Source organism: Bufo gargarizans, chromosome 3 (genome assembly GCF_014858855.1).
Source record: "Bufo gargarizans isolate SCDJY-AF-19 chromosome 3, ASM1485885v1, whole genome shotgun sequence".
NCBI lineage: Eukaryota > Metazoa > Chordata > Amphibia > Anura > Bufonidae > Bufo > Bufo gargarizans.
Window position 1 is genome coordinate 390,341,674 of NC_058082.1, and position 20,907 is coordinate 390,362,580.

At 44.7% G+C, this 20,907-nt stretch overlaps 1 protein-coding gene across 4 annotated transcripts in view; it reads left to right on the plus strand.

Annotated features, from left to right (window-relative positions):
* Nucleotides 1-20,907, plus strand: part of DCAF6 (DDB1 and CUL4 associated factor 6) — a 1,153,281-nt gene that overhangs the window by 33,565 nt on the left and 1,098,809 nt on the right. The gene's annotated exons all lie outside the window — the stretch shown is intronic.

Genomic DNA, 20,907 nt, shown 5'->3' on the forward strand with positions numbered 1-20,907 from the left:
TTGGGAGAAAGGTGCTGCAGGCTGTAGTCCCTCCCTAATGGTCATCTAGTCTAATCTCTCACAGGTGATGTCATGGGGCGTAATGGAAATACTTCAATTACTCTTACCGGTAATATGTTTTCCATGAGCCCATGACAGCACCTACATAATTTCCTCCCTAAAAAAAAAAAAAAAAAAAAAAAAAAATCTATATTTAAATGTTGTGCCAAAAAGGAGATATTTATATTTCTAGGACCCAGGATAAATCATATGGTTCAAATAGCCTAGGCTACTAAATTCCCATTTCAGGTCTATTAAAACGTAACATTTATTTCATTTATTAAAGATAATATGAATCTGGAAAAAGGAAAACATTTTTAATTATAGGTGCTGTTGGACGCAAACGGCAGAGGATATAGGTTACTATATATCCTGCCTCATTCTCATGCGTCTATCTATCTTTGGTTTACTGTATTTTGTTTTGCTGTGTTTTGCCTGCTGTGTCTAGATAGATCGCATTATTAAGGACCATCTGTCAAGTCGCTTTTGACCACTCGCCTTCGTTTTGTTGTATATCATTTATCGCGACTCGCTATCGCTTATGTGTCTAAGTGCGGTGAGTCTGCAGTAACTCCACACTATGACACTTAGTCCTGCATGCACTTAGCCTAAAATCCGAATTGCAGCTCCCCCAACATGTTTCGCCACAGATGTGGCGTCTCCAGAGGAATGGAGCTACTGTCAACACGAATGTCTTGCAAGTGAGCGCTTATAACCACTGTGGGTGGATCGTTACCCGTCCTGCAGCCTATCACTGCTATGCATTCGTGTGACAGATGGGCAATCCAATCACCCGCCTCCGTCAGGGTTCGTTCATCATATCATCGCGTCATCTAGATGATCCAAACAGGAGCGCATGCGTGGGGACTTCGAGTCTCTTTCTAATCATAAGATCGTCCCACGCATGCCCTAGATGTTCTGCGCATGCGTATGGACTTAGGTTCTTGTGAGTTTATTTATTTATCGTATTTTCACGTCTCCTAGATATTTCGAGCTGCGGCGCATGCGTGGGAACTTCGAATCCGGATCACACTTGCGTTGTCCGGAACCGGCGTGTACTCCACTTGCCGGAATTACACGCCGGATCCGGAAAAACGCAAGTGTACTGAAAGCATTTGAAGACGGATCCGTCTTCAAAATGCTTTCAGTGTTACTATGGCAGCCAGGACGCTATTAAAGTCCTGGTTGCCATAGTAGGAGCGGGGAGCGGTATACTTACAGTCCGCGCGGCTCCTGGGGCGCTCCAGAGTGACGTCAGAGCGCCCCATGCGCATGGATGACGTGCCATGCGATCACGTGATCCATGCGCTTGGGGCGCCCTGACGTCACTCTGGAGCGCCCCGGGAGCCGCATGGATGGTAAGTATGCTGCTCCCCTGCTCCCCACTACACTTTACCATGGCTGCCAGGACTTTTGCATCCCGGCAGCCATGGTAACCATTGAGAAAAACCTAAACATCGAATCCGGCAATGCGCCGAAACGACGTTTAGCTTAAGGCCGGATCCGGATCAATGCCTTTCAATTGGCATTAATTCCGGATCCGGCCTTGCGGCAAGTCTTCAGGATTTTTGGCCGGAACAAAAAGCGCAGCATGCTGCGGTATTTTCTCTGGCCAAAAAACGTTCCGTTCCAGAACTGAAGACATCCTGATGCATCCTGAATGGATTTCACTCCATTCAGAATGCATTAGGATAAAACTGATCAGGATTCTTCTGGCATAGAGCCCCGACGACAGAACTCTATGCCGGAAGAAAAGAACGCAGATGTGAAAGAGCCCTTACCTTTGCTCCGGTCCCACAGTGTGATAAGTTTCTGTGGATCAAGGCTGTTAACCTCTTTGCACGAAAACTGGCCCTGCATAAAGTGCATAAACAAGAAGCAAATGATGACGTAGACTATAAGATAATGAAAGGAGATGTGTGGAGATGTTGGAATCATTACAGAAGGAGAGTGAGGGTCATCAGATTATTCCTGCCCCCCCCCCCCCTTCTCAACATTAAAACTAAAATCAAAAATTACTCCACAATTCACATAGTTCCAAGAAATAGAGGCCTTTGTACAGCTGGTCACGCAGGACATTAAATCTTTGCAAATGAGGACCATATAGAACCAAATCTTAGTATCCAGGAACAAAAGGCTCTAGAAACCCTCAAAAAGAATGATGGTATCATAATAAAACCGAGTGACAAAGGGGGCAACATAGTCATTCAAGACAGAAAAGACTATGTTGACATGGTGTTAAAACTAAGACAGGCATGTCCAAACGGCGGCCCTCCAGCTGTTGCAAAACTACAACTCCCAGCATGCCTGGATAGCTTACAGCTATTATGGCATGCTGGGAGTTGTAGTTTTGCAACAGCTGGAGGGCCGCAGTTTGTACATGCCTGTCCCAAGAGATAAGAAGACATACCAGGCACTAGCCAACGACCCCACAAAGGAATATTTGAATTAACTTAAAAATTTGCTACAAGCACTCCAAGAAAACATTATAACAAAGGATGAATACCAATATCTCTATAACAAAAACCCAATGATCTCCACATTCTACACCTTACCAAAGGTGTACAAGGTGTATAACAATATAGGCATGAAATACACTTACGAAATTCAGGACCGTGAGATTGTGTTCCTGGACCTGAAAATAAAGAGGACAGAAGGTTGCCAGTTATTAACAGAGGTCTATAGAAAACCTATGTCAACGAATAGGTACCTGCATTGGAACAGCTGGCACCCTGTTCCCCTGAAGAAGGGAATTCCTGTAGGCCAGTACCTGAGGGCATGCCGGAATTGCTCGGATGAGGCCTCCTTCTCCAGAGAGAGTGGACAACTTCTTCAAAGATTTAGGAAGAGAGGATACCCAAAAAGGTCCCTAAAAAATGCATATAGCAGAGCCAACAGGGTAGATAGAGAAGATCTCCTTAAAGAAGTCCCCCCTAAAAAGAGTGATGTCATTAGATGCATAGGGACCTTTGATGAATACAATAGAGAAATCTATGGCACTCAGAAAACACTGGCATAATAAAATCTGATAGGGCTGCAGCTAACGATTATTTGAATAATCGATTAGTTGCCGATTAATTTCTACGATTAATCGATTAATTGGGAAAAACGACAAAATTACAAAACAGAGAGGTTTATATGATCTTACTTGAAAAATTTGGTTCAAAGGCCATATTAAAACAAATTGTGGACGACACTATTATGGGGGATCTGTGGACGACACTATTATGGGGGATCTGTGGACGACACTATTATGGGGGATCTGTGGACGACACTATTATGGGGGATCTGTGGACGACACTATTATGGGGGATCTGTGGACGACACTATTATGGGGGATCTGTGGACGACACTATTATGGGGGATCTGGGGACGACACTATTATGGGGGATCTGGGGACGACACTTATGGGGGATCCGTGGACGACACTATTATGGGGGATCCGTGGACGACACTATTATGGGGGATCTGTGGACGACACTATTATGGGGGATCTGTGGACGACACTATTATGGGGGATCTGTGGACGACACTATTATGGGGGATCTGTGGACGACACTATTATGGGGGATCTGTGGACGACACTATTATGGGGGATCTGGGGACGACACTATTATGGGGAATCTGTGGAGGGCGCAGTTATGGAGAGGGGGATCTGTGGGCGGCGCAGTTATGGAGAGGGGGATCTGTGGGCGGCGTAGTTATGGAGAGGGGGATCTGTGGGCGGCGCAGTTATGGAGAGGGGGATCTGTGGGCGGCGCAGTTATGGAGAGGGGGATCTGTGGGCGGCGTAGTTATGGAGAGGGGGATCTGTGGGCGGCGTAGTTATGGAGAGGGGGATCTGTGGGCGGCGCAGTTATGGAGAGGGGGATCTGTGGGCGGCGCAGTTATGGAGAGGGGGATCTGTGGGCGGGGCAGTTATGGAGAGGGGGATCTGTGGGCGGCGCAGTTATGGAGAGGGGGATCTGTGGGTGGCGCAGTTATGGAGAGGGGGATCTGTGGGTGGCGCAGTTATGGAGAGGGGGATCTGTGGGTGGCGCAGTTATGGAGAGGGGGATCTGTGGGTGGCGCAGTTATGGAGAGGGGGATCTGTGGGTGGCGCAGTTATGGAGAGGGGGATCTGTGGGTGGCGCAGTTATGGAGAGGGGGATCTGTGGGTGGCGCAGTTATGGAGAGGGGGATCTGTGGGTGGCGCAGTTATGGAGAGGGGGATCTGTGGGTGGCGCAGTTATGGAGAGGGGGATCTGTGGGCGGCACTGTTATGGAGAGGGGGATATGTGCACTGTTATGGGCATAACAGTGCACAGATCCCTTTCCTCATAACAGTGCACAGATCCCCATTCCCATAGCAGTGCCATACACAGACCCCCCTCCTCCCCATAGCAGTGCTATACACAGACCCCCCCCCCTCCCCATAGCAGTGCCGTAGATAGATCCTCCCCCCTCCCCATAGCAGTGCTATACACAGACCCCCCTCCCCATAGCAGTGCCATAGCCAGATCCTCCCCCCTCCCCATAACAGCCCCGACCCCGATGCTTATAAGTCGGACTAATCACTGCATCTTTATTTTACCTTTTTACAATGACGCTCCTGTAACAGCCAGGCAGAGTGGACGGCGGCGTAACGTCACTCACTCACGTGACGCACCTGCTCCGCCCACTTCATGAATGCGTCACGTGAGTGAGTGACGTTACGCCGCCGTCCGCTCTGCCTGGCTTTTACAGGAGCGTCATTGTAAAAAGGTAAAATAAAGATGCAACGTCCGCCCGCCCGCATAGCAACGAATCGGCGATTATTCGATAACTGGATTCGTCGACAACGAATCCAGTTATCGAATATAATCGATTACATCGATTTAATCGTTGCAGCCCTAAAATCTGATAGGGATCTAAATATGGTACTTACCCCAAATCCATCTGTAGCGTATAGAAGGGGCCCCAATTTAAAGGACCAATTGGTACATAGCCATCTAATGGAAAAGGGAGCCAATCCTGGAAAAACGGGTGAGAGATATCGAGGTTCATCGCCATGTGGAGACTGCTCTTTTTGCAAGTATATTCCTTGTATTAAGAAGTTCATCAACCCTGCGGATAAAAAAAAAGTATGAAATAAGACAACTTATCAATTGCAAAAAACAGGGGGTGATATACTTGGCCTCCTGTCCATGCCCTAAACTATACGTGGGCAAAACCATACAAGAGCTACGATGCCGCATCTGGGGTCATCTGAGCACCATTGAAACAGGAAAAGATGCACCTATATCCAGGCATATAAAATATTTCCATGATAATAAGAGCTCCGTCCTACGTTTCTGGGGTATTGAGAAAATATACCTGGGACCAAGAGGGGGTAACCTTGATAAAAAACTACTACAAAGTGAGGCACGCTGGATACACAGATTGGACACGATGAGCCCACAGGGCTTGAATGAAGGATTTCCCTTTACTGCATTTATTTAGCTTTGCATTCTAAATTTGGAGGAACCCCAAATACACTAGTAGTATCTTGAAACAGTAGTAAAAAGAAAAGATAACCTTGTAGGAGGAAGAAGGATAACAACCCATAATCCTACCCAGCCCTATATATGTCCTTTTCCTCAAAATTAACGATAAAAAAGGATAATAGACACGATTCGTCATACATATACAGGAGGAATCATATGAGTAGAAACAAGTCCCAGCGCATCTGGTTATGTTTACACAGAAGACTGGTATGACCGGGAATAACCCCCAGTGCAGATTTGTGGACCTGGAGGTAACCAACTTAGATGTATAAAGAAGGACTTCAACAAAGTCTCCACTTATGTGGAAATAGCGCCTTGTTGGGAAACACATCTGAAACTAAATAGAAATATATATATATATATATAGGGAACCTGTAAATACAAATACAAAAGATTTCACACAGGCGCGGGGACCTAGAAGCACTCTATAACGGTGCTGTATGATCTTAGGTCCATAGAGAAAACAAAGTTCGGGCGCATGCGCTGGATGTCTCGAAATCTACAAAGAAAAAAGAAAAAAAATTTAAGCAGGCGCGGGGACTTGGAAGAATTGATATTGATCTAACGTAATGGTACTGTATGAACTTACGAGTCTAGATGTTTGGGCGCATGCGCTGTTTGTCTCGAAATATCACAAAAGATCTTGCGCATGCGCGGGCACTTAGAAGAAAGAATATAATTAATACCTGGACCCGACCGAATGGCCTTGCGGGAACCTAGGTCCAGACGCATGCACCAAATAATCAGGACATGCGTAGAACAATCTTGGGATTTAAAAGAGATTCGAAGTTCCCACGCATGCGCCGCAGCTCGAAATATGTAGGAGATGCGAAAATACGATAAATAAACTCACGAGAACCTAAGTCCATACGCATGCGCAGAACATCTAGGGCATGCGTGGGACGATCTTATGATTAGAAAGAGACTCAAAGTCCCCACGCATGCGCTCTTGTTTGGATCATCTAGATGATGCGATGATATGACGAACGAACCCTGACGGAGGCGGGTGATTGGGTTGCCCGTCTGTCACACGAATGCACAGCAGTGATAGGCTGCAGGATGGGTAACGATCCACCCACGGTGGTTATAAGCGCTCACTTGCAAGGCATTCGTGTTGACAGTAGCTCCATTCCCCTGAAGACGCCACATCTGTAGCGAAACATGTTGGGGGAGCTGCAATTCGGATTTTAGACTAGGTGCATGCAGGACTAAGTGTCATAGTGTGGAGTGACTGCAGACTCACCGGACTTAAACATATAAGCGGCAGCGAGTCGCGATAAATGATATACAACAAAACAAAGGCGAGTGGTCAAAAGCGACTTGACAGATGGTCCTCAATAATGCGATCTATCTAGATACAGCAGGCAAAACACAGCAAAACAAAATACAGTAAACCAAAGATAGACAGGCAGGATATATATGTGAAGTAACCTATATCCTCTTCCGTTTGCACCTATAATGTTAAAAATGTTCCTTTATTCCCCGATTCATATTATCTTTAATAAATGAAATAAATGTTACGTTTTAATAGACCTGAAACGGGAATTTAGTAGCCTAGGCTATTTGAACCATATAAAGAGGAGATATGCCTTTTCTTGTGTTTTTTGCTTGTGTTCTTAGTTTCACTGTATATAGGTGTATTGCTGGTCCCAGGAATCTTGTCAAATACTGAGTGGTGGAAGGCAGAGGACCAATTTAAAGATCTGGGAAGTTCCTGTTTCCTCTCCGGAAGGGGGAGGATCTCTCACAGGTGCTGTCATGGGCTCATGGAAAACATATTACCGGTAAGAGTAATTAAAGTCTTTTCTGCTTCATCAATAGACATTAAACCGTAGGGGTAATTGGCACCAGTTGTGTCTATCCTTATCACAGTCATAAATCTGTAAGGAAACAAGAAATAATTTGAACTGTGTCCTTTCCGTGAACCTCTTTCGGCCTACTTTAAAATACATACACAATGGTGAATATAACACGATATGACCTATTATATATCAAATCCACTATAATTAGGATATTTTGATAAAAAAGTTGTACACCTACGGAAAAGCACAACAGACTGTGACAAGGGGACATCCTTTGCGTCTGGAGGAAAGAAGGTTTGTACACAAACATAGAAGAGGATTATTTACGGTAAGAGCAGTGAGACTATGGAACGCTCTGCCTGAGGAGGTTGTGATGGTGAGTTCACTAAAAGAGTTCAAGAAGGGCCTGGATGTATTTCTGGAGTGTAATAATAGAATATTGCAGGTTATAGCTACTAGAGATGGGTCGTTGATCCAGGGAGTTATTCTGATTTCCTGATTGGAGTCGGGAAGGAATTTTTCCCCCTTAAGTGGGGAAAATGGGCTACTGCCTCACAGTTTTTTTTTTTTTTTTTTTTTGCCTTCCTCTGGATCAACTTGCATGATAACAGACTGAACTTGATGGACAGATGTCTTTTTTTTTTTTTTTTTCAGCCTTATAAACTGTTACTATGTTACTGTTAACAAGACGGGGTACTGTGGAGGTCACTAATAAAGGGGCGGCCACTATGGAGGTCACTGTTAAAGGGGAGGGTGCTGTGGATGTTACTGTTCAGGGGCAGGTTGCTGTGGAGGTCACTGTTAAGATAGGAGGGGAATGTGGAGGCCACTATTAAAGGGGCAGCAGGGTACCGTGAGGTCAATATTAAGGCAGCGGAGTACTAGGGGGTCACTGTTAAGGGAGCATGATACAGTGGAGGTCACTTAAGGGAGTGGAATACTGGGGCAGTCACTGTGGAGGTATCTATTAAAGGGGCTAGGAATTGTGGAGGTCAGTTAAGGGGTCTGTAACCTATGGTCAGTGTTAAGGGGCGGGTGCGGTAGAGGTCACTGTTAAGGGGGCGGGCCCATGTGGAGGTCACTGTCAAGTGGGTGGGATGCTGTTGAACTCACTGGCAGGCTATTGTGAAGGTCAAAGTTAAGGGGGTGGCCTGCTGTTCAGGTCCCATTTTAAGCCCTTCACACCCAGCGCCGTACATGCAGGCGTTTAAAGATGGCACACGTTCCTGCCCAGTGCGGGCGCCATAGCCACGGGTGGCCATCTGCTTCTTTTAGCAGACACCTGCGGCTCAGGTATGTAACCATCAGTAATGCCAATCGCGGACATTTAACCCCTCAGATGCTGTGGTCAGTCCTGACCACGACACCTAAGTGCGCAGTTTCGGTGGTGCTCCGGCTCTCCCGTGTGGCGATCGGAGGAGCCGGAGTGTGAATGCAGCAGCCCCTGTCTTTATGAATAACAGGAGGCTGCTGCATAGTATTTCCTATGGAACCCTTGCCTGTAATAGGGCTCCATAGGAAAGTAGTAAAATTATCATAGACTTCAATGCAAGTGTATTGGAATCTATGATAGCAATCAGATGATTGATTGTTATAGTCCCCTATGAGAACTATAAAAAAAAAAGTGTATAAAAAAAATACACATCATGAGTGTCGCAATGTGCGAAAACACCCATAGTATAAAAATATATTCTGCATACAGCAAAAACGGAAAAAAGCGTCCAAATGGACTATTCGACATTTTTTGGTCGCTTCCTTTCCTACAAAAAACTAAATAAAAAGTGATTAAAAAGTCATACACACCCCAAAATGGTATCAATGAAAAGTTCAGATCACCCCGCCCCGCAAAAAATGCGACCCTACCTACCCAAGGTAATCGCCCAAAAACTGAAAAAACTATGGCTCTCAGAATATGGAGACACTAAAACATGATTATTTTTTTGCTTCAAAAAAGAAATCATTGTGTAAAACTTGCCTAATATGTATACTTTTTTTTTTTTATGTATCGCCGCATCCGTGACAACCTGGTCTATAAAAATATCACATGATCTTACCTGTCCGATGAATGTTGTAAATAAAAAATAAAAACGGTGCCAAAACAGCTATTTCTTGTTATCTTGCCTCACAAAAAGTGTAATGTTGAGCAACCAAAAATCATATGTACCCTAAACTAGTACCAACAATACTGCCACCCTATCCCGTAGTTTCTATAATGGGGCCACTTTTTTGGAGTTTCTACTCTAGGGGTGCATCAGGGGGGCTTCAAATGGGACATGGTGTCAAAAAACCAGTCCAGCAAAATCTGCCTTCCAAAAACCGTATAGCATTCCTTTCCTTCTGCACCCTGTCGTGTGCCCGTACAGTTGTTTTTCAACCACATATACGGTGTTTCTGTAAACTACAGAATCAGGGCCATAAATATTGAGTTTTGTTTGGCTGTTAACCCTTGCTTTGTAAAAGTAAAAAAAAATATGAAAATGGAAAATCTGCCCAAAAAGTTAAATATTGAAATTGTATTCTATTTTCCATGAATTCTTGTGGAACACCTAAAGGGTTAACGGCGTTTTGTAAAATTAGTTTTGAATACCTTGAGGGGTGTAGTTTATAGAACGGGGTCATTTTTTGGGTGGTTTCTTTCATGCAAGCCTTCGCAAAGTGACTTCATACCTGAACTGGTCCCTAAAAATTGGGTTTTTGAAAATTTTAAAAATGGAAAAATTTCAAGATTTGCTTCTAAACATCTAAGCCTTGTAACATCCCCCAAAAAATAAAATATCATTCCTAAAATGATCCAAACATAAAGTAGACATATGGGGAATGTAAAGTAATAACTAATTTTGGAGGTATTACTGTGTATTAGAGAAGTAGAGAAATTGAAACTTGGAAATGTGCAATTTTTTTACAAATTTTTTGTAAATTTTTTTTTTTTTTTTTTTTTATAACCCCCTTCAGCCGTGCTAAACAAACGTTCAGACAATACTCTTGCTGCAGGGCAGGCCAGCACCTGCAACGCTTAAAGGTCATGTTCAGGCCATGTGCCCAATTTGGAGACCCAGAAGTTGAAGGGGGCAGACCCTTCAGTCAGTACGTGTAGGCGTGTGCACACATACTGCTGAACCATGTCGCACATCCCCATGATGTCCACGATCCAATTGGATATTGTCTCTATCAACTTTTGATTTTCTTTTCTGCACCTACCATGATGATCATGGATAGCGGGGAATCAGGGTTCCACACCGGAGAGGTAGTGTGAGAAAGGGATAACACATCCAAGGGAGATTAATGGCTGAAATGTTATAGAGCTAAAATGTGGGACAGGTTATTAAAGCGGAAGGATCGAATGAAAAGAGGGGGCGCGCGTCAATTAAAGACGAATATTAGAAAAGTCCCTGTCACCTATGCAAAGCAGGGGATTTGTATACGGCAAAATTGGTAAAATGTCACCTGACAATGTAGCAGACAATTTTTGTAAATTTAGGTCCCTGTCACCTATGAAGAGCAGGGGTTTATTCACGGCAAAAATTGTAAAATGTCTAGAATGTAACAGGCGCCTTTTCACCCTGCTTCCTCTTTTGCTGTGCAGTTGCCTCTGTGCTACCACCACCTCTTCCTCCGAACGAGACAGATCACTCGCATTACCTTGATTCCATGTGGGGTCTAGTACATCATCATCCTCCACATCATCTTCCACCCACTCTTTACCCCTGCCCTCCTTGTCGATCTGCAGAAAGCCAAATCAGTTGGCACCTCTGTTTTGTCATCATCAGAGACTTGGTGCGGTGGTCTTCCTATATCCTCATCCTGAAACATAAGTGGTTGGGAATGTCACCCAACAATGTATCAGGCACATTACTGAAATGACTTAAAATAAAATACGTAAAAATTTAAAATAATAATCTTGATCTATGAGGTGGAGGTCCATATGGAGTAGGGAGTTGAGGAGGCGGTGGACGTAGCTGTGTAGGTGGAACCGGCGGTGGAGGAGCAGAAGGTAGCCAACACTGGATTTTGGTTTTAATTTTTACATTTTTATTTTTTATTAGGGTACACCCCAAAAGAGTGGGAAATATCAAAAATACAACAATGAGCAATTGTGCTGTAGTATAACGGGTATGGGTAACGCTGGTATCGATGTCTATTCTGTCTGTTCCTCCTCCCCATCCTCCACCTCGGCATCCTCCAGAACTGTGCCCTGGCTGGACAATTGTGCTCCTGGCGTTTATGAGTGCAGGAACCCACCCTCGGAGCCACTTCTGAATAACTGAGCTGAAACCCTTTGAAATTATCCCTCTTCCTCCTCCTCCTGTGCCACATCCTCTTCCACCATCACCCGAAGCGTTTTTACAAGGAGGCATAGAAGTGGGATAGTAACGCTGAGAACAGATTCATCGGCACTGGCCATGTTGGTGGAATACTCGAAACAGTGCAACAAGGCACACAGGTCTTGCATGGAGGCCCACTCATTGGTGGTGAAGTGGAGCTGTTCCGCAGAGCGACACACCGGTGCGTGCTGCAGCTATAACTCCACTATCTGGCCAGCATGTGAAAGGTGGAGTTCCACCTTGTGGGAACGTCGCATATGAGGCGGTGAGTGGGAAGGCCGAAGTTGCGCTGCAGTACTGACAGGCGAGCGGTAGCAGGGTGAGAATGCTGAAAGCGTGCACAGACGGCCCGCACTTTCTGCAGCAGCTCTGACATATTGGTCACGCAGAGGTAATTTTTAAGTAACCTCTGCACGACCAAATTCTGCACATGTGCCAGGCAAGGGTTGTGTGACAAACCGGCTAGGCCCAGAGCTGCTACGAGATTTCGCCCAGTATCGCACACCACTAGCCCAGGCTTGAGGCTCACTGGCACCAACCGCTCACCTGTTTTTTCGTTCAAGGCCTGTCCATAGCTCCTGCGCGTTGTTGGGTTTGTCCCCCAAACAGATAAGTTTTAAAACTGCCTGCTGTCGTTTGCCCATGGCTGTGCTGAAGTTGGTGGTGAAGGTGTTAAGCTGACCGGATAAGGAGGGCTAGAGGATGAGGAAGTGGAGTAGGAGGAGGAAGCAACAGGAGGCAAAGAGAAGCGCCCTGCAATCCTCGGTGGTGGAAGGACATGCGCCAAACTGCTATCCGCCTCAGGCCCAGGCGCCACTACATTTACCCAGTGTGCTGTTAGGGAGATATATAACGTCCCTGACCGTGCTTACTGGTTCACGTATCCGTAGTTAGGTAGACCGTGCCACAGATGGCGTAGCGCAGTGCACACCTGATTTTGTCCCCCACTTGGTTGTGCAGGGAAGGGATGGCTCGCCTGGAAAAGTAGTGGCGGCTGGGCATGACATACTGTGGGACAGCCACCGCCATAAGGCTTTTAAAATTCTCCACCAGACTGAGTGGCAGCATTTCAAAGGCCAGTAATTTTGAAATGCTGGCATTCAGGGACAGGGTTCGCAGGTGGGTAGGGGGGGAACTTACTCTTTCACTCCAGTGTTTGGGAGATGGAGAGTTGAACACTTCCATGGGACATTGTGGAGATGCTTGGTGACCCAGGTGGTGGTGTTGCTGGCAGATCCTCTGTTTGTTTGCGGGGTGGCTGGTGCCACTGTCAACTCCAGAGGAGGATGAAGAGGCCGAGACTGCAGCAGAAGAGGAAGCAGGAGGAGCCAGAGACCTTTCTTTGTTTTTAAGGTGTTTACTCCACTGCAACTCGTACTTTGCACTTAAATGCCTGATCATGCAGGTTGTTCTCAGGTTTAGAACGTTTATGCCTCGCTTCAGGCTCTGATTGCACAGCGTGCAAACCACTTGTGTCTTGTCGTCAGCACATTGTCTGAAGAACTGCCATGCCAGGGAACTCCTTGGAGCTGGCTTTGGTGTGCTCGGTCCCTTGGTGCGGTGTGCAGTAGCAGGCATACTGTCTAGAGGACGACCGCTCCGCTTTTGCACCCTGCTCCCTTCTGCTATGCTGGTGGCTCTGTGCGACCACGGCCTCTTCCTCCGAACTACACAGGTCACTCGCATGACCTTGATTCAATGTAGGGTCGAGGACCTCATTGTCCTCTACATCATCTTCCACCCAGTCTTCATCCCTGCCCTCCTTGTCTGTCTGCACATTGCAGAAAGCCACAGCAGTTGGCATCTGTGTTTTGTCATCATCCGAGACGTGCTGCCATGGTCCTCCCATGTACTCATCCTGAAACATAAGTGGTTGGGTATCGGTGCACTCAATATCTTTCACTTCTGGGGCAGGGCTATGTGGATGGCCCTGGGCAAACCTGCTAGCAGAGTCATCAAAAAGCAGAAGAGACTGCTGCATGGTGCCAACTCTGATCTTTCAGCAGAAGACTGGGTGGCTGACAGTGCCTCCAGTTCCTTCACATTGTCTCCCACCCAATCTACTATCGCCTGTACTTGTTCTGGCCTCACCATTCGTAGAGCCGCATTCGGCCCTACCAAATAATGCTGAAGGTTCGGTCACCTACTCGCAACTGAGAAAAGTGTTTCACTTGTGCTTGTAGCGGGCACAGATCGACCACGTCCTCTCCATGCAACAGGAGCTCCACCAACACCAGCAGCACCACGACCGGGGCCACGTCCCTTATTTGACGCTCTCCTCATTCTTTGCGTTTACCTACCAAACTAACAGATGGTTTATGTCAGGCGACAATGTAACCTCCAATAGTCAACAATTAAGTTCACTGAGAGTAAGGCAGTGCCGGTGTCATAAAGAGGAATCATTTCTTGAGGTCACACAACATTGTGACATGCGAATTTTATACAATTTTTTTAATTTGTCAACCAACAATGTAACTGCAGTATTGACTGGTTGTATTTGACTGTGACAAAGACAGCAAAGGGCCCAAATGTAGTGTTTTGCACAAAATAGTTTTTTTTTTTAAACCAGAATATAACAGCTGTATTTAAGTTTTGTTTTGGACTGTTAAAAATGCAGCAAAGGCCCCAAGTGTATTATCTTGCCCACCATAATGTGTTTTTTGTTAATACCACCTTTTTAATACCAGAATATAACAGCAGTATCTAACGCTTGTATTGGACTGTCAGAATTGCATCAAAGGCCTCAAATGTAGGGCCTTGCACAAATTATAATTTTTTTATTTTATTTTTTTTACCCAGTCTATAACTGCAGTATTTACAGCTTGTATTTGACTGTCACAAATTCAGCATAGGACCCAAATGTAGGGTCTTGGATAAAATGGGTGTTTTTTTTAAACCCAGACTATAACTGCAGTATTAACAGCTTGTATTTGACTGTCACAGGTTCAGCATAGGACCTGAAATTTATTATCTTGCAAAAAATGGCGGAAAATTTTTGAGGCGGAAAATGAGAAAAAATATATTGTTAACCAAAAGGTGTGCTTTTGGTGTGTTTTGAACTAATGGTGGTCTGTGCATGACACTACTATGGGGCATCTGTGGATGGCACTGTCATGGGGGGGTGGGGGGGTCTGTGGGTGGCACTGTCATGGGGGTGATCTGTGGATGGCACTGTTATGGGGGGGTGATCTGTGGATGGCACTGTTATGGGGGGGTGATCTGTGGATGGCACTGTTATGGGGGGGGGGGTGATCTGTGGATGGCACTGTTATGGGGGGGGGGGGGGGTGATCTGTGGATGGCACTGTTATGGGGGGGGGGGGGTGATCTGTGGATGGCACTGTTATAGGTGGTGGATTTGTGGATGGCACTGCTGTATATATGTGTCACCCACAGATCTCCCATCCCATAACAGTGCCATCCACATATTCCCCACCCCATAATAGTGGCATCCACAGCTGCCCTAGTATACCGGAGCTAAACCTGTGGGAGGGAGGAGGGGCCGGTGTCATGCAAATGCGGTGGGGCCGTTGCAGTCACTGTACTCCGGCCCCGCTGCTCACTCACTGCTTTATTGACTAAACCTTTGATATTAATAACCTTAATTTAAGTTCCGATCTCCAGCCCCATCTGTACTACTTACTAAATGTTCTGTAGCAGGCAGAGCAGGGCGGGCGGCCGGAACTTTCTGATGTCACGTGACGTGCCTGCGCCGCCTACTTTATGAATGAAGTAGGCAGCGCAGGCACATGACGTCATTGAGTTACGGCCGCCCGCCCGCCCTGCTCTGCCTGCTACAGGACATTTAGTAAGTAGTACAGATCGGAACTTAAATTAAGGTTATTAATATAAAAGGTTTAGTCAATAAAGCAGTTAGTGAGCGGCGCATCAGCCCCGCCGCATTTACATGACACCGGCCCCTCCTCCCTCCCCCTTCAGCTGATACATCGCAGTCTGCAATGTAAAATCGCAGCATTCGCCCCATAAGACGCAGGGGCATTTTCCCCTCACTTTTGGTGCGGAAAATACGGTAATTGCAGTATTTAAAGCTTGGATTTGACTGTCACAAATTCAGCAAAGGACCCAAAATGTATTATCTTGCAAAAAATGTTTTTTTTTTTTTTTTTTTTTTTTTTTTTTAAACCCTGAATATAACTGCAGTATTTAAAGCTTGCATTTGACTGTCACAAACGCAGCAAAGGTCCCAAATATAGGGTCTTGAATATAACTGCATTAGTTATAGCTTGTTATAGCTTGTCACAAATGCACATATGCTGTGCTGGTGTACTGAACTTGCACAAAATGGCCGCCGACCTAACTAACAGACGTATAAGTTATTTTTCTGTGTCACTGGGCTTAGGTGCAGGATAAAAAAACGGTGCACTGCACCCACAAAACAAAGTCGCTGTAGATCGCAGAGTTAACAAGCACTTCAGATAACAGATTCTTTACTATTGTCTCCCTCACATCAGCAACATCCTATCCCTACACTAGTAAAAGCAGAGTGATGTGCAGCGCTACGTGACTCCAGCTTATATAGAAGCTGGATCACGTGCTGCACTGGCCAATAACAGCCATGCCATTAGTAGGCATGGCTGTGATGGCTTCTAAGGGCACAAGAGTTAAACGCTTGTTTATTGGGTGCTCTGCAGCTTTTTAAAAAGCGCCATTATATCACCGAATTCGGTCCCTTACTTTTACTGAAAAGTTCGGTTTCGGGGTCCAAAAATCCTAAAGTTAGGTACGAACCAGAACTTTGGGTTCGCTCAACCCTAGTACTGACCTGTGGAATAAAAGTAACCGGTCAGTTTTATCGCACATCGAAAGTCGTAAATAAAAAATCTGTGAAACTGTAGTGTAATTGTTTTTTCCCCTGCAATTTCACCCCATTTTAAAAAGATTTTCCCACTACATCATATGCAATATTAAATGGTGGCGTTGGAAAGTACAACTTGTCCCACAAAAAATAAGCCCTTATATGGCTATGTGAACAGACAAATAAAAAAAGTTTTGGCTCTAGGAAGGCAGGGAGCGCAAAACAAAAACGCAAAAAAAGAAATAAAAAAAAATCGGGCTTGAAAGGGTTAACGAGACGGGGCACTGTGTGTGCGGGGGTCAGTCTTAAGGGGTGAAGGCTGTGGAGGTCACTGTTAAGGGGGCGGGGTACTGTAGATTCCCTGTTATAGTGGATAATGTCTATCTTTTAACAACACACACAAGCATTAACTAAAATAGAAGCAATATACCCATGCGAAGCCTGGTCCTTCTACTAGTATTCTGAATAAAATATGCAAATTAGCTGAGTAACGAGTGATTTCTCATTTATTGGCTGATCAGCAGCCCGATTACACAGGCCAAATATCAGGAATGAACACTTGTTCCTTAGTAATCGTGCTATGTAATAGGGGCTTAAAGGGATTTCCTGGTAAAAATGATTCTTTAACAAGTTCCTGTAGCATGGCCCCTGAAGCAGAAGATTCATCCTTACCTCCTCCACACTGAGCCCGCTGTGTCCATCTTCCAGTCCCGGCACTATTAAGATCCCACTGGCTATGTGTATAGTCAAATGTAGTGCTAAAGCCAGTCATTGGTTGGAGCGGTATATGTGACCATGTCCTTGCACTGCCAGATAAAATCAGACCAGGGACTCAAAGATGGAGACAACGGGAGCGACAAGGAGCAAGAAAGTATGAAGCTTCTATTTCAGGGGCCATGCTGCAGAAACTTATTAAAAAATATTTTTATCTGAAAACCCCTTTAGTGGAGTCATTTTCTACCTTCCTGCCTCCTATTCAAAAATGTATGCTTTCCTTCACTGCAGAGAACTGCGCTCACTGGTTATTGCTGCCCTCCAGTTATCTGTGCCCTGCAATAACCAGTAAGCAAATTTCCCTTACTACTTACTTTTTTGTGATTTAGTGCACGTGATGGTTCAGGTGATTATACCTTTTTTTATTTGTTGGATTACCAAAATATTTTTGCAACATTTCTTTTTACATGACACACAGGGCTTTTTAATATATTAAACATTTTTTTTTTTTCAAAACATTGTTAAAAAGTAATTTTATAAAAAATATAGCTCCTTATTCTTTAGCACCTTCGACCTCCGCCCTACATGTACTGTAGAGTTTGGAAGTTTAAACATGGCGTCCACTTGCAGGTGCCATAGCTGCCAGGTTTCTGCTGTGTCAAACAACGAGACCCGTTTGCAGATGTATGTGATCAGCTTTAATGCCATGGTCAAGTATTACCACAGCATCTGAGTGGGCCACGTGCTCCCATAACAGAGTTCCCTGGCTGAGATCGGGTAACCTGTTAAATTAGTTTAATAGCTGGAAGCCTTAAGCAGGCTCCGACAGCTATTACTAAAATATTCCAATACAGGCCACTAGGTGGCATCACTGTATTGGTATATTGTAAATGAAGTATTCAAAGATGGCTATCGCAGAACACAATCGGCAATCTAATGATTACCAGTTATAGTCACCTAGGGTGACTTTAAAAAAAAAGTTTTAAAAGTTTAAAAAAATATTTAATATATAAAAGTTCAAAACGCCCTCCCTTTCCCAAAAATTAAAATAAAAGTACATAACCAATTAAAGAAATCCACATCATAAGCATTGCCACATGTGAATATAACCATGCTGTTAAAATATAACAATATTAGGCTACTTTCACACTTGCGTTTGGTGTGGATCCGTCATGGATCTGCACAGACAGATCCGTTCAGATAATGCATCCATTTGTATTATCTTTACCATAGCCAAGACGGGTCTTGAACACCATTGAAAGTCAATAGAGGACAGATACATTTTCTATTGTGCCAGTGAAAACGGATCCGTCCCCATTGACTTACATTGTGTGCCAGGACTGTTTTGCTCAGTTTCATCAGATGGACACCAAAGCGCTGCAACCAGCGTTTTGGAGTCAGTCTCCAAAGCGGAATGGAGACTGAACTGATGTAAACTGCATTCTGAGCGGATCCTCTTCCATTCAGAATGCATTCGAATGCAAACTGATCCGTTTTGGACCGCTTGTGAGAGCCCTGAATGGATCTCACAAACTGAAAGCCAAAATGCGAGTGTGAAAGTAGCCTTAATCCCATAGAAAAAAAAGCTCTGTACACATAACTACAAAAAAATTATAGGGGTCAGATTATGGGGTTAAAAATAAATAAAAAAATTCTTCAAGGTTGTTATTTTTTCTCGAGTATTAAAACGTAAGAAAAACAGTGGTATTGTACAGAGCTGGAGAATGAAGGTAACAGTTCAATTTTACCGCATAGTGAATGCCGTAAAAAACTGACTCCAAATAAACTATTAAAATGACCTACTTTGTCAGTTGTTTTGTTATATAATATGTACAATTTCACATGAATGGAGATGGTTTTGATTGGTATGGGAGGTGTTTTTTCTTTTTATTTATTTTTTTGTTTTCTTTTTACTATTATTTGTTATTTTGTTTTCTTTTAACCACATAATATGTCCCCCTAAGAGGTTATAAAAAGACCATTGGGGAACACTGACACCTTTTTATATTTTGTACTTTTTCATTTTTTTTTCTTATTTTTATTTTTTATTTATATATATTTTTTTCAATATTTTTGCCACGTATGTCCCCCCCCAAGAGGTCTTTAAAGGGTTTCTGTCATGAGAAATAACGTTATGTAGCTGACTAAGGCCCCTTTCACATGGGCGAGTATTCTGCGCTCGATGCGCGAGTTGAACATTTGCACCCGCACTGAATCCTGACCCATTCATTTTTATGAGGCTGTGCACACGAGCAATGATTTTCACGCATCACTTGTGCGTCTCATGAAAATCGCAGCATGCTCCTATGAGTTTTTCCTGTAACGCAGGCCCCATAGAAATGAATGGGGTTGCGTGAAAATCGCAAGCATACGCAAGCAAGTGCGGATGCGGTGCTATTTTAACGCACGGTTGCTAGGTTATGTGACAGGGTGTCACAATGTTTTGCAGAGAAAGTGCTGGATGGTGTGTACATTGCACCAAGTTTCCGGCACTTCATGTGTTAAAAGGCTCCAGGAAGGTTTGGTTTTCTTTGTATCCAGAAGCTTCCTGGGAAAAAGAAAGCCAGTTTAGGGTCCTGGAGCCGCTCAGGGAAGAGTTGGGTGGGTTCCCTGACCACCCGGAGCCAGTCCGGGTTTTACCTGCCTGGGGGACTGCTCACACAGATGTACTAATTAAGTCAGCAGCCCTGATCCAGGAGCTCTCTCTCTGGGATTCTGGGCAGTCTGTTTGAGAAGCTGCAAGCCTAGGAGCTCTGAGAGCGGTTAGCTGCTCCACCTAACTACTGAACTGTAAGTTACTCTGTTTTCCCCTTGAAAATGCTCTTTGTGTTTTGTGTTATGAGTTTAGCTAGGGCTGCCGAGTCAGATAGGCAGGAGCCAGACGGCTATTGTTACTTTGGTTTTTGTTTGTTGTTTTGAGCAACTTGCAAAATAAATTGCAACAGTGTGACGCACAAGCTACAAAGGTGTCGATTGTTCCCGTTTCTGCCCAAAACAACCCCGCAGGAAGGTGTAACAGTTCACAGTGATGATCGGGATGGGGACCCGATTATTATTATTTCCCCTTATAACATGGTTATAAGGGAAAATAATAGCATTCTGAATACAGAATGCATAGTAAAATAGGGCTGGAGGGGTTAACATTTTAATTTTTATTTTAAATTCAGCTTGCCTTAATCCACTTGTTCGCGCAGCTGGCGTCTCTTCTGTCTTTATCTGTAAGCAATAGGACCTTTGATGATGTCCCTACGCTTATCACATGATCCATCACCATGGTGATGGTTCATGTGTTGGACCATGTGATGAACGTAGTGACTTCATCAAAGGTCCTATTGCTCATAGATGAAGACAGAAGAGATGTGGGCTGCGCAAACAAGTGGATTAAGGTGAGTTAAATAGTTTTTAATTATTTTTTTTTAACCCCGCCAGCCCTATTGTACTATGCATTCTGTATTCAGAGCGCTATTATTTTCCCTTATAACCATGTTATAAGGGGAAATAATACAATCTACACTACAACTAACCCAAACCTGAACTTCTGTATAGAAGTTCGGGTCTGGGTACCACAGTCGGTTTTTTTTATCACGCGCGTGCAAAACATATTGCACCCGCGCGTTAAAAACTGAACATCGGAAAGCAATCGCAGTCAAAACTGACTTCAATTGCGTTCCTACTCGCGCGGATTTGCCGCAATGCACAGGGACGCATCCG